Source organism: Erpetoichthys calabaricus, chromosome 13 (genome assembly GCF_900747795.2).
Source record: "Erpetoichthys calabaricus chromosome 13, fErpCal1.3, whole genome shotgun sequence".
Lineage (NCBI taxonomy): Eukaryota > Metazoa > Chordata > Cladistia > Polypteriformes > Polypteridae > Erpetoichthys > Erpetoichthys calabaricus.
This window is the reverse complement of record NC_041406.2, coordinates 121,037,842-121,044,455: the sequence shown is the minus strand read 5'-3', so window position 1 is coordinate 121,044,455 and position 6,614 is coordinate 121,037,842. Positions and strand designations below refer to the sequence as shown.

The 6,614-nt window shown below is 36.5% G+C and overlaps 1 long non-coding RNA gene across 2 annotated transcripts; it reads left to right on the top strand.

Moving 5' to 3' along the window:
* Nucleotides 1-287: 287 nt before the first annotated feature.
* Nucleotides 288-2,718, top strand: LOC114641913 (uncharacterized). 2 transcript variants are annotated; one of them, XR_003714393.2, is made up of 5 exons: nucleotides 288-437; nucleotides 1,054-1,105; nucleotides 1,197-1,258; nucleotides 2,074-2,234; nucleotides 2,343-2,465. It is a non-coding gene; the product is annotated as an uncharacterized LOC114641913 (long non-coding RNA). The 2 variants fall into 2 exon arrangements; XR_007936634.1 differs by lacking the exon at nucleotides 2,074-2,234 and having other exon boundaries at nucleotides 2,343-2,718.
* Nucleotides 2,719-6,614: the final 3,896 nt, after the last annotated feature.

Below are 6,614 nucleotides of genomic sequence, written 5' to 3'. Positions count from 1 at the left end.
TCCAATTATCAACGTTTGAAGTTGTCTATCAAGTGCAGGGCCGGATTTTCCTATAGGCTAACTAGGTTTCAGCCTAGGGCCTCAAGATCAAGAGGGGCCTACATTCAAATTGTTAGCAAAATTTTATTATCTCTCATGTAATTTACAAACTTAAAAATGGAAGGTGAAAGGGCCTCATAAGTGGAATAGCCTAGGGCCTCTTTTCATATAAATCTGGCCCTGATCAAGTGTAACTTTAATCAAACGATTCACAGTTCGTGATCCCTACCTCTTGAGGTTCCGCCTTATAGAGTTTCCTCTGAATAACCTGCCGTTGTACCAAGCGACGAAACTCCATTAAACGAAAGGAGACAAAAAAGAAACTGCGGCGATGAAATTCCATTAGACAAAAGAAGGAGAAGCGACGAAACTAATTGCTCGTATTTTTGACAATGGAAGTAAGTGTGCTTCGAAATGAAAACGTTTGAAAGTTGTAGTTTTTTTCGTATTTTTAATAACTTTGTTTCGCATGGTTATGTTTGTACTGTGAACCTTTACGTTTGTATTAATAATCATTTTCGCTGTAGTAACTGATTTATATTCAGTGCTTGAAGTAGACCGGCACTCAGCAGTACCGGCAACTCTTCAAATTTCAAAAGGCAAGTTTCACGAGAACTCCTCGACTGTGCATGGAAAACGAAAAAAAAAACTTATACAAGCATCTAGGAAACGCTTGATCAGTTATTCTGTCGTGAAGTAGGCTTTTGATAAAGTTCAGATTGACTACAGTGGTGCATGATGTTACCTTTTTTCTTTTCGGTTTAGTTCCTTATGTTGGAGTAATGTGTCTAAATTGTAATACCAAATAATCAGCGATGTTTTTGTACCGTCAATTTTAATAGAATTTCATGGTAGTTTTGTGCAGATGATGCCTGCCATTTCTAAATTGTTAAAGACTTTCCTGCAATGGACAGTGTGCCACTAAATTATACGTGAGTCAGACTGACAGTCGCGATGTTCACAGAGCTTTTCAATTTATTTACAAGTGACATTTATAATTTTTTTTCCTTTCAGCCAGCTTGCTACAAGAATATCTTCTGGAAACTGGATGTTAATGAAAAATCAGGTAAACTGCAAACAACCGTCTGTTAAACTTGTAATTCACTTGTAGTGTTTGACTTTCACGTGTGTCTTTATTTCTTTCCTTCTTTTCTTAGGACATCCCTGCTGGTTCAGTAGACTGTGGAGTAGACATGTTGATGGTATTTGAATATTAACTGTAAGCTTTATGTAACTTTACATTCGTGTTTAGATTGTGTAGGATTTCAGTACTTTTTCTCGTATTCTCTCTCAGTCTGCTCTTTATCTGACTATGGAGGAACCCTTTGATTTTACTGTCAGTCTTTTAAAGATGCTGATCTATATATATATATATATATATATATATATATATATATATATATATATATATATATATATATATATATATATATATATAATATATATATATATATATATATATATATATATATATTCATGTGTGGCATACCTTTAATTGTGGCATTCATTTAACGTGCCCTCCACTATTAATGACACCCCTTATAAAAATGTTAATTTTAAAAATATTTATTTCTTGATGAGAGCTTTGTTTTTCTCTGAATGAAATTGTTTCATTTAAAAGTCAGATGTTTCTAATTTTTTCAGTACAAGGTGACATTTCTTCAGCAAACAGGATTTTTTTTTAACCCTTCTTACTAATTTTTACAAGGGGTGCCAGTAATAATGGAGAGCACTGTATTTATTCTTTTTATCTTAGGATGATGTGTCTGTGACTTGCATATTACTTTAGGTAGTGTCCAGATTGGGGTATTCATAATACTCTGGCATAGATGTATTCTAAAAAACTATTGAGATAACCATGAATGAGAGTTTTTGTAGTGAACCACAGAGTAATTCTCACAGTTTGAACTTTATTCCAAAGTGTCCACTTTTCTGAGAAAACAGGAGTGTTCAGACCCAAACCAGATAGCTTGCACAAGACAAATACTTCATGTGACAATTTGATGTATTTATTTGTGTGTCTCCACCATGTAGGAGAGCAGGCTGGCTGTGTGGCTGCAGAAGGGCAGCTGACTCGAGAACAAGGGGCTCAGGTTTATTAGGCTGCAGAGATCAACAGGGCCTCCAGGAGGAGTCCACATGGAAAACTGTTGGAGTTCATCATAAAGGGCCATGGAGCAGATGATCACTTGCTGGTAACTTAGTTCAGATAACAAATAAAACTTTGTTATTGTAATCTATCTATTAGCAAAGAGCTATGATGACTTTATAGCACCAAACTCTTGTATTTGCTTGTCCAACAGGCTGTTGTATCTGAAAAGGTGTCATCCAAATGGTTTAAAAATGATGAAGATCCTAAAGGTCACCGGGTAATGACCTCTATACAGTAGAAGATGAGAAGCTGACAGATGGCCTCTACAACTACCTGATGAAGTGCTCTCAAGAGCTTTATGCACTTTTGTGAAGATTGACAGAGTTCACATCATTCTGGATGTGCTGATTTGGCTTTAGTGAGTCTCTAATGAGTACAGAAAGTGTCTATATGAGTAACGTCCTCTCTGTCTCTTTTTTTGTGATTGGCTCTTATTAAAGCTCGAGGAACAGTTGAGATGATTTCTCTAGCAGAGGCAGAAGGTCTGTTCATTGATGGACCAGCAGACGGTGAGTGGGACGTCATGTGGTGTTGGGGTTCTTTCTTTTTATTTTCAGCACCATTCTGTTAAACAGAATACCATTTTACTTGTAGTGAATTTAGACAAGAATATAAACTAAATACATATAAATGTAAATATTTGTTTAAAGTGAAATTTAAAATACGCATTAATATACTTTTAGTATTGGTAAAGGTAATTTTTTTTTTTTTTAAAGTGAGTGAAGAGTTTGACAAACTTGAGCTTCAACTGTTGGAGTACAAAGACAGACAGACAACATCACTGAGGCATCTCAACTTGGGACTCCATCTCATCCCCTCCTCTAATAAACGTGTCACTAGCTTTATTGGTTTTTGGCCTTTTTTGTATCTGAGTGTTAAACTGACTGTGCATCATAAGAGTTGTGTAGATTTGATTTAACTATTGATGTAAATAATAAAAGACACTTTGTTGATTAAGTTCTGTATATTTTAAATTGTTGGTGTATCTGTTTTAGCCAATTCGTGCCATCTGCATTTTTTCTTTAACTTTTATAACTGCATTGTACAGTTTTATTACTTTTTTTGAACATTACAAGCAACCATGTCTATCCCCATTACATATTATTTATATATAATATATAGAATTGGGCATGTTTTAGTATATTCCCCGATCACTCTGTTTGTTAGAATGCACAAAGAAGATTAATTTTTCTTTCAGTTCAACTGACCCATCATTATTGTTAATTGTAAATATTTCTTGAAATGGTTGTACAATTTATACTGAATAATTATTAATAACATTTTGTTTTTGGTAGTGACAATACGGAGTGTTTTCATTTGTGCTGGTCCAGTCAACTCGTGTATTAATACAACTAGAACTGACAGATGTGAGCAGAGCCTCCACTTGTATCAACATGGTCTACAAATGGCACTTTGCTGGACTCGCCGGTAATCCCACAGCTTGGAAACTGAGCATCCTGATCAAGACTTTACTGTTCACTTACAGTCTAGAATAATAAGGGTCTTACTTATCTTTATTCAGGAGTCACATTTTAAATAAAACTTGCATTGTCTTTAACTGAAAGCTTGTATATAAAGGAACAAAATTAAAGGAAAAGAATTGAATACTCCTGATAAATGGAGAGTCAAAACCTTTGAAGCTCAGTAATCTAAAACCGTAACTCACAACTAGAACCTCGTTATTCTAAGGTCTTGACATTAAGTGTGTGTCTGTGTTTATGTGTATACATGTGTATATATATGTGTGTATATATATATATATATATATATCTATACTAATAAAAGGCAAAGCACTCACTGACTCACTGACTGACTGACTGACTCACTCATCACTAATTCTCCAACTTCCCGTGTAGGTAGAAGTCTGAAATTTGGCAGGCTCATTCCTTACAGCTTACTTACAAAAGTTAGGCAGGTTTTATTTCGAAATTCTACGCGTAATGGTCATAACTGGAACCTGTTTGACTGACTCACTCATCACTAATTCTCCAACTTCCCGTGTAGGTAGAAGTCTGAAATTTGGCAGGCTCATTCCTTACTGCTTACTTACAAAAGTTAGGCAGGTTTCATTTCGAAATTCTACGTGTAATGGTCATAAGTGGAACCAGTTTTTTGTCCATATACTCTAATGGAGGAGGCGGAGTCAGGTATCACGTCATCACGTATTACGCCTCCTACGTAATCACGTGAACTGAAAACGAGGAAGAGATTTACAGCACAAGTCAAACGCGGGAACGAAGGTAAATGACGTTAATTGTTGACTGTCTTTTAATACTGTGTACTTGTTGAGTGTGTTTTAATACTGTGTAAGCATACATATTAACACATGTGCAATTAAACGTGTGCATTTACGGGGTGATTTCTCAGGCTTAAAAGCTCGCCTTTTATTAAAAAGGTAAATGCAAACTCTTTTCATTCTGAAGGGCACAAACCACGTTAGATTTCGGCCGTTAAACGCGTAAAAATGTCAGTACACCAGATAAATAAGCGCAACATATTATCAGTTGTATTGTATGCTTACAATACATATAGAAATGTGTTAATCGTTAACTAATATTATGGGATGGTGTTTTTCGACTCGCGCTTTGATTTAAACGATTGCATGTCTTGGTGGGTTTGCGTAGCTTATTGTCAATATCTTTACAGCTCTTTTTTAAGACTTAATTTAAAAAGGTTTTCTTTTCTTCTTAATAAAAATTTAAAAGCAGTACTTCGCCGGTGCGAAGCGCTCACTTCACTCCCTTACGGGAATCGAACCTCGGACATCAGCGCTAGAGGCTAAGCCCCTAAAATTGCGCCACGGCGTGTGGTTCGTTTATTTGACAGCATGTACATCGGGGTAATTACATTCACGGCATTCGTAGTCTGATTCACAGTCTGATTGTATGGGTGGTTACCTACCAGGTAACGCTTATGGTTAGCCAGCAAGTCATCTCGAAGTGATCACTCGAGTGAACGCAGCTTCACAAAAAAACAGATCCTTAACAAACTGTTATTGGTATATTTTCCCTCAATTTTAAAAGGTTTTCTTTTCTTCTTAATAAAAATTTAAAAGCAGTACTTCGCTGGTGCGAAGCGCGGGGATTTGAGCGACTGACGCATACAGACATATTCATGAGTGCAGGTACTTCGGAAAGAAAGCACCGTGTAAACCTAAACTTTAAATTAAGTTCATAGACCTACAAAAGTTTGCCATTGATTTGAGGCAAGATTGCTTTTCTCATGTACAACTATACGTTGCATTCTTAACAGTAAGCTTGCACGGCTTGGTCATATTAAAACCTGAGTGCTGAACTGACAACGTCGTATACAAACAGAACTATAACAATCGTAATAAACAAACAAAAAAAAAAGAGAAGAACCCTTGGATTTAATAAAAAGGCTCTTTCCTTGGCGAAGCAAGGATAAAGGAAGACCTTATATGGCGTTCGTTTATAAAACAGCGGAAAAGCTGTGTTAAGGCTGCTTCACAAAAAAACAGATCCTTAACAAATTGCTATTGGGATATTTTCCCTCAATTTAAAAAGCTTTTCTTCTTCATAAAAATTTAAAAGCAGTACTTCGCGGGGATATATACAGGTGCTGGTCATAAAATTAGAATATCATGACAAAGTTGATTTATTTCAGTAATTCCATTCCAAAAGTGAAACTTGTATATTAGATTCACACACAGACTGATGTATTTCAAATGTTTATTTCTTTTAATTTTGATGATTATAACTGACAACTAATGAAAGTCCCAAATTCAGTATCTCGGAAAATTAGAATATTGTGAAAAGGTTCAATATTGAAGACACCTGGTGCCACACTCTAATCAGCTAATTAACTCAAAAGCCTTTAAATGGTCTCTCAGTCTAGTTCTGTAGGCTACACAATCATGGGGAAGACTGCTGACTTGACAGTTGCCCAAAAGATGACCATTGACACCTTGCACAAGGAGGGCAAGACACAAAAGGTCATTGCTAAAGAGGCTGGCTGTTCACAGAGCTCTGTGTCCAAGCACATTAATAGAGAGGCGAAGGGAAGGACAAGATGTGGTAGAAAAAAGTGTACAAGCAATAGGGATAACCACACCCTGGAGAGGATTGTGAAACAAAACCCATTCAAAAATGTGGGGGAGATTCACAAAGAGTGGACTGCAGCTGGAGTCAGTGCTTCAAGAACCACCACGCACAGACGTATGCAAGACATGGGTTTCAGCTGTCGCATTCCTTGTGTCAAGCCACTCTTGAACAAGAGACAGCGTCAGAAGTGTCTCGCCTTTGGACTGCTGCTGAGTGGTCCAAAGTTATGTTCTCTTATGAAAGTAAATTTTGCATTTCCTTTGGAAATCAAGGTCCCAGAGTGTGGAGGAAGAGAGGAGAGGCACATAATCCATGTTGCTTGAGGTCCAGTGTAAAGTTTCCACAGTCAGTGATGGTTT